The sequence below is a fragment of the Morone saxatilis genome, unplaced genomic scaffold (genome assembly GCF_004916995.1).
Source record: "Morone saxatilis isolate NCDOM2014 unplaced genomic scaffold, NCSU_SB_2.0 Contig23, whole genome shotgun sequence".
Classification (NCBI taxonomy): domain Eukaryota; kingdom Metazoa; phylum Chordata; class Actinopteri; family Moronidae; genus Morone; species Morone saxatilis.
The window spans coordinates 9,228,064-9,236,093 of record NW_023339796.1 but is presented as its reverse complement, the minus strand read 5'-3'; the positions used below and the strand labels follow the sequence as shown (position 1 = coordinate 9,236,093).

General features: G+C 40.1%; 1 protein-coding gene across 1 annotated transcript in view; it reads left to right on the top strand.

Moving 5' to 3' along the window:
* The window catches only part of greb1l (GREB1 like retinoic acid receptor coactivator), a 42,159-nt gene continuing 34,129 nt past the window's right edge, over positions 1–8,030 (top strand). Inside the window, exon 1 of the mRNA XM_035671435.1 lies at positions 1–191. The gene's annotated coding sequence lies outside the window, so the exon portion shown is untranslated. The remainder of the gene's footprint in view (positions 192–8,030) is intronic.

The following is an 8,030-nucleotide window of genomic DNA, read 5'->3' as shown; positions in this document are numbered from 1 at the left end:
CTCTCTTCCGTTCAAGTGAACCAAACGGCACGTACAGTAGTTTCCTGACGTCACCTGGCGGCTCCCTCGCTGTGCTCAGATCAGCTGTGGCGGAGCGCAGCGAGCAGAGCTGCAGCGACAGCAGCGGGGGTTGGTGTTAGAGCCAGGGGCGCACATCTAATACCACAGACCCGATTCCGTGCGGATAAAAGGTAGGCATGCATAGCTTTCTTTTCCTCCCCTGTATTCCCTCACACTCGCTTAAAATCACGTGTCATAAGAAAGCGCGTTACCGATTATAAACAAGGATTAGGGGTTGTTGACGCTGTCCGGAGGATGGGTCTGCCTGCAGCCTGGTGCCGGTCCGTCAGCGGGATTTAAACAGACCCTTTAAAGTTTGTTTTCTCAGTAAATTTCATTCGGCATTAAAGCTACTGCCGAGGAACTGTACGGGATGTTTTATAAGAAGGGGTAATTAAAGTCGAGGCAATTAGGTATAATGAATTCATAAGTGAAGTCTGTCAGTAAGTGTGTTTGAGTGCTCTGTAATACAGCATGAGTATCATTTTAACACTGTTATCTTAGTCTTTTATTTGCACACATTTGCGCAAATGAACAAGCTTTGCCTAATGTAGTGGCTGTCAGTGATGCTCGGCCACAAATGTGTGTGCAACCGATCTACATCCAATAGCCCCATTAGCCTTTTAATTAAGGTATTTTGCAGTGTAATCTGAGTGCCAGCATGGAACTTTTTGTGAAACCTGTAGCAGGAAATAAAAAGGCCAGTGAAGCTTCTTTTTAAATCTTTTATCTCATGGGTATTTAAAGGATTGTCTGTGCTGCCTCAAAATGCAGATAGCACATTTTATTACATGAAATAAAATTGCTGATTAATCATCTCTTAACAAATTAAACTAAAGTCAAGTCAAGTATATCTAAAACCAGGCCCCTCATTTACATGTTTGCCTGTTGAATAGCCGTTGCAGTTGCCTAAGGCTCCCTGTTGAAACAGGCTTCAGCAGCTTCAGAGTCATATCAGATAAGAGTGACCAGGAGATGTATTTGGTGGTTTGTCATTGTAATTACAGGCAAACCTGTCTGTCTTGACTACATCTAATCTGCCATTCCTCATGTTTCATGTTCCAAAGGTTGCATTCCTCATGTCTCCACAACCCCCCTCTGTACTTTCAAAATGTCACTAGAGCTAATGACAATTACATGCACATTACAAGATCCTACACAACGCTACAGCAGCATAGAGATGTTCATCTTAGCAGATCCAGAGAGGTACTGAAGACTTGGTAACTGTGGACCCAGATACCGAACAGCCACTTTTCATGTTAAAGCAGCATTTTAATGTTGAGCAATTTCTAGTCCAGGTCCATACAAAGTCACAATTTTGCTTTAAAATATTTGTATGCTTGATTAGAAATATTGCTTTCAATCCTGATTGTTAACTGCAGATACAGATTTGTTACATCTACAACTATACATATGACAACTATACATATGAAAAAATAAGGAGTAACAAGACAGGTAGTACAGTATCACGTGAGTACATGTTTTGTACAAGCAGGGTGGATTGTGAATTTGATGGGTGGCCTGTCTTGCCTAGAGGACACAGAACCCTGTCAGAGAGGGCAAGGGCTGGAGGGGTCAGGGGGCTCTGAACGCTGACCATCTGGCCCTTGGGGGGCTGGTTTCCTCACTGGTTGGCTTTGTTCCCAGCTAACAATTGGGACTAATCTGGGAGGAGATAAGTAAGGCCCCCGTGACACCACTCCTGTGCTCAGACAGGTTTCCCTCTTTAGCCTTGAAGGAGACATCTCCGTCCTATGATGGTTTGTGAAGAGCGTGAGTTGTTGAGGATTGGCAGTGGGCATTTTCTTTGTGTGATTGTGTGGCATCGTAACATTTTATTTCTCAAACACAAAAAATAAATTAGATAAGGGAATACTGCAAGTGAGTTGGATATAGTTTTGAAAACAGAAATGTGTTCCTCAGATTGGTCACACCTTCATTATTTAACCTCCTATACACAGAAGGGTTTGCTGTAGATTAAAACTGAAACGTGATACACACATACACACATGTTCTGTCCTTGTTGAGCAAAAGCACATTTTAAACAATTCAAATGAACCAAAACGGGATATACCAAACTAGAAATTAAACTATGTAGTTATGGCTCACCCTCTTTAAGATAATGATTCATCTTTTTTCGGCACACTGAAAATAGTGTGTATCTTGTTATGACGATGCTTCTTTTTCGATTTTTTTGTTCTCAAGTTCTCTTTCAGAGTTGTTTTATTGTGCAAAAGACCTGTTGTGAAACAAATAGGTTTTACAAAAATGCAACATGTCATTTCTCATATGAGAGAGCTCAGCCAAGCTGTGTATTGATGGCTACTTTATATCCGTTGGTACATAAGGCAAATTGTCACCTGGGTAACAGATTTATTTATTTCATTTTTTTAAACGTCATTATTCCCTCGCTGTCATTTTGAGCACATCAGGACTCCGCTTTTGCTGTTTATTCATTGTGTTTGTGCAGTTGGCCCTCAGTGTCTTATTGTCAGGGTAAAAATAGAAATGCATGTTCATTTAAATGCCAGATTTTTCCTTTACATGTTGTTCTCTAATTATTTCTCTCTGTTATGACAAGCTAGCGTGTGATAGGTCACTCAGGTTTGTATTCAGTGTCATAACAAAAAGGCATACATGACAATTGATTGCCAATCCAGTGAGTAACAAAGAGGTTTCAGTTTCTTTGACTTCAGCCAGCTCCAGAAGCATATCATTTTAAATATTGATCAGAGAGGACTAATCTTTCACATGAAATACCTTTATGGATCATTCGCAAATACCAGTTTAGATCACAAAAACACCACTGGGACTAGTCGCCAAAACAGGCAGATGCTTCTCTCTTGATCCTTTCAGAGGTGCTTCTTAGTGATTGTGGGCCTCTCTGATCCTGAGTACAGATGGTACAAGGGACAAAATCCCAACAAGAGAGATCAGCACTATTGTTTCACACTTTTTTGAGCTTGATGTGAGAGGACCCAGAAAACAGGTGGCCTTCAAAATAGCCATCATTCATCAAGCAGCTGAGGCAGGAGTCAGGACCAATTAAAAAAAAAAAAAAAAAAACCCTTGCATGTCAACAGGCTTATGTTGACATGGACAGACACTGAAACACACTATATGATCTGAAAATAGCTTATCAAACACCAGTGGAGGTAGTAAAAAGTAGCAATACAACAGTGTTAAAATCCATTACTTCTGTAAAAATATGATATAATAAAAAATTATATCAGCAGAATGTACTGTATAAATAACACTGATAAAATTATGAAAAATAGCCTCTATATTAGGTGTTCAAGGTGAAACTAAGTGTTTTATATAGTATACTCTGTTTATATAATCTGTAAGAATGCATCGTATTTTATACATATATCATATATTTTGTGGGTAAAATATGAATCGGCAAAATAACTGTTGCTAATACATAAATACAGCGGCGTAAAAAGTACATTACTTCCTTATAAAATGTTGTAGTGTATAAGTTTAAAGTAGCATAAAATGTAACTACTCAGCAAGTATTAGTATCTCAAAACTGATCTTTTTTTAACTTTACTTATGTACAGTACTGTAGTTACATCTCACCACTGCCAAATGAATGTTACACAAACATTTATTTAATCATATCTTTATGCCAAATACAAATAAAGTGTGAATTATTAACTCATGCAGAACAGATTGAATTAGCTAATTACTACAGCAAAAATTTAAAGAGTACCTTGCTGCTGAACTGCAGAGCCAGGCAGATGTGTTCCGCATGGATGCTTGTAAACTTTTAATTTGTCCTTTTTTATTGAGGGTCATGAATTCTCAGAACATTGTGTTCACTAGTGAGCACAAGTGAATAAAGGAAAGATAAATATTCACAGACTGTAGTTTAAAGGTTGTATGTTTTACTTTCTATAGCAGATCTTGTTACATGAGTTTAAAAGTGGTCATTTTAATAGTGTGCTGTGATTTAGTATTTACATATATATATATATATAACACTAATTTATCCGAAATCTGAATATTGTAAGTGGTCATTTTCTCTTGCCCTAGCCTTTTAAGCGGCTGAATCCTTCTTCAAAAAATGAAGCATGAAAGAGGAGGCAGGGAAAGCACAGATAAGGTCTGGAGATGAGCAAGGGAGGATAAGGAGGGAAAGAGATAGAAGACGAGGTTAAAACAGATGTGGGAGTGATGGAGAGCAAAACAGGGCAGCTGGATAGCTGGATGCAGACAGCAAGTGAGATACAGGGCAGCAATGTTTATCCAAACCTAATGCTTGTGGCTGGATGGTTTCGTGAATGAACAACAACAGTAAAGGTGGCGCGTGCACGTTGTGGAGCACAATGTGAGACAAACTGTATGTACTGTATGAAGGTGCATGACACAGTCGACAATTGGATCATTAAAGCCAATCTCACAAAGGCCCTGTGCCCCTCCCCCATCTGAAAGGAGATGTCAAAGGTCTGTGACCTCTTTCATTTATGTGCATTGATCCCTCTGGTGGGGGTGGAGCTTCTTCCTCAAAGCCCTCACCATCAGCTGTTATATCTTAGTTTCACCTGCAGGAAGAGGAACAATTATTTCATTTCATTTTTAATTTCTTTTCAGATTTGTTTCAATTGTATTGTCCTTCAATTTATCTTTATAACTAGCTGTGTATCCATGTTTCTTACTAACTATAGAGGGTATAGTGGGAAAAATCAGAGGTATACTATAATATATCAGTATACAAACTAAAACCACTTGATATTTTTTGATTGTGCTATGGTTTAGAGTTGAAACCATTAGTCAATTTATCAGTTAATCAATCAAATACAGTTGTAGCAATTCATTAACTACATATTTTAGGTCTATGACAAACTTCTCTTACCTAAATGTCTGACCATGAATTTGTGCTGCAGGGTGTGAGTCCACTTCACGCCTCAGCGTTTATGGCCTGCTCAGGAGTGAAGGGGAAAGGCTGTAAGGATGAAATTCCTCTAAGCTAAAATAAAAAAGCCTTTCTTTCTCACAGTGTTATATTGTGACCTTAAGTGAGGAACTTACAGTCAGGAAGGTAGGACATGCAATACGTGGGAGTACAGCCAAAAACACTGGCCTGAACATCCTGCTCTTTGTTGTAAGGGATGCTTGGGGTGCTGATCGTGTGTGTGTGTGTGTGTGTGTGTTTATGCATGAGTGGAACACGACCCCGGTAGATGGCACTTCCTGTTGTCCTGTTAGTTATCTCCGTTTTTGACATGCAGGGCAGGTTCTTATCTGTCACCGCTGGGTCTCCTGGTTGACCAACCGAAAGACTCAATGAACCCAATACCTATTTTATCTAAGCCATCCCGTCTCTGTAACAATAACAATACTCAGTCCTTTTCATTATCTCTTTTCATGGTTCTGTTACAAAGTATTTTGTAAATACAAAGCTGTAATAGTCGTAAGAAGTTAAAAGCCCCGAATTTGTACCTTCGTTGCGTCCGTCTTCTCTGTCCTCCCACCCCCAGATCAAAGTTAAAATAGCAGAATGATTAATGGAATGAATGGAACTTATCTGCACATGGCCCCAAGTCACTCGTCAGGAAGTGTGTCAGGAGCAAAGTCAAAGGGTTGCCATCAAACGCGAGTGCATTTGTGTGGTTGCAGGGGAGTGGCGGCATGTCAAGGTGAAGGAGGAATTTCTGTCCTTTTGTTCCTTGAGCTGAAGTCTTCTCATTTGCAGCTGCAATAAACAAATGAGGCCTAATAATCTCGACACATGAGTCCTTGAATCTTGCATCCTGCATCGCATCACAGGAGCACTATTGTGGCATGAAGTGCATATCTCATGGCTGCAGTTTTTTTTCTGTCTTTTTAGATCAATCTCTTGGATTTTTGTGGGCTCCATTACATCAGTGCGAGCCCATGAAGGGCAACGTGTGCATGCGGTTCAGTGGAGAGCACTTAGTAATAATATATCCTCATTCCTGCCATTGAAACCTGGAAAGCATCCAGCTGAGAATCCCTTCTCACACAGTACTGTGTGTTCTCACATGATGTACTGCTGTAACCCCCCCCGTGCACAGATGCCAACCCGAGTTGAACAGTACCTGCGGCCAGAAATGAATGCTCACAGCTTACGTGTTCTCTTTAAAAGAGTACAGTGTGTGCTATGCCCGAGTCAGTTAACGGTTTTTAGGTTGAATTTCATTGTTTTGGCCTTTGCTACAAGGGCCAGTGTTTTGGGTTTTTTTTATTACGTCTGAATGATTCATCACAATACTGGGTTTCTATCTATTGATTAACATGGTAGTTAGACACACCTGTGACCCTCCTTACTTTAAAGGCCCAGTGTGTAACATTTAGGAGGCTCTATTGGCAGAAATCTAACAGAATATTCATAGGTATATTTTCATTAATGTATAATCACCTGAATATACAAACTGTTATGTTTCTGTAACCTTAGAATGAGACGTTTTTATCAACATATGCTGCTGGTTGCCTTCCATGGACTTCATAAACTGCCATATTTTCATAGTAATCCAGAATGAAGAAACCAAACACTGGCTGTAAATAGGAGTGTTTCACAGCCACCATAATTTCTCCTTCACGCCCGGAAGGGGAGCGTGAAGCGGGGGAGATACGATCTGCAATTACACCACTGGATGCCACTAAATCCTACACATGCATTTCATCTGTGCCAGCTGCAACACTTAACATAAAAAAACGGATTAAATACCACAACTTGTGTGACACAACTAGTTGTAGTACAATATGTAATATACCTTGACTTTCTTGCCCACTCTTTTTGAGTTGCGTGGTGTGGTAAGTGTCATATCTTTTGTTTTAATCTGTTTTTATGAGAAAAATCCTGACTTATTCTCATTTTAGTCATGTAAAATGTTACTCTTCATAGGAGATTAATAGTTATAAATTGCCATTTTATCTGACGCATGTGGTTAATTGTAAACGGTGCATTGCCAACAACAGCAACAACATCACTCATCACTACAGCAACATCATTACCTTTGCCCACATATTGTCCCCAAATCTCCCTACCTACAAACACACACACAAACATTCACTCTCTCACTCACTCTCCAAACCTCTTCATATTGAAATACAAGGTCAGCGTGTGTTGATGCTGCCAGGGTTTGTGGGGGAGAGAGCTCTGTGGCAGAAAGCTTTTCCATAGGCTGTCACAGATTGTCCAAGGCCACGGTGACCAAGACCCAGCCCTCTGCTGCGAGGACTCGATGTTCCTTTGTGGCAAGGGAGGTCATTCTCTCTCTCTCTCTCACTCTCTCTTTTTAAAACTTCAAGCATAACCAGAAAAATAACAGACAGAACAGTACATAGAAAAGTCTTAACACAGGCAACAGATGACAAGAAAACCCTTTATAAATGATTTAGGGAAACTGGGGGTTTTGGATTACTGAATGGTGATATCACCAGATCTCAACCTAGGTGAGGTTAGATTTTGACATAGGGAATATCTTTTTGGTGAATATCGTTCATCCCTATAGTGGATTTCTAGAGTCTTATGGAATCTGTGCCAAGGAGCATTGCAGCTGTACTGGGGGCGTATCTGTGTTTCCAGAGTCCCAGAGATATTCCCAGGGACCTAAATTCCCTAACCCCCTAACCCTAACCCTAGAATTGGGGAATAGAGGACTGCGTTGGGATTCTGCAAGATCCAATGCAAATTTTACAGGAGCAGACTTTTGACTTTGCTGTGGGCGGTTACAAAATAAACTGTGGGTCCTGGGATTTAGCTTGCACCTGTTAGGAAGGGCAATATGAAATTTCTCAGTACACAGTAAAATAACATATTTTCACACAAACTTTCTTTGTAGGTGAAAGTATATACTCATTTGTGCACCACCAGCATCATATTAAACTGTGAAACAAGATGCAGTACACACAAAACATGCTGTCTGACGTCCTAAGGCTGCTCTGCCTCAACTGTGTGATTTACAGCCCTTTCTAATGGACAGATAGCTTTACTTGTTGCT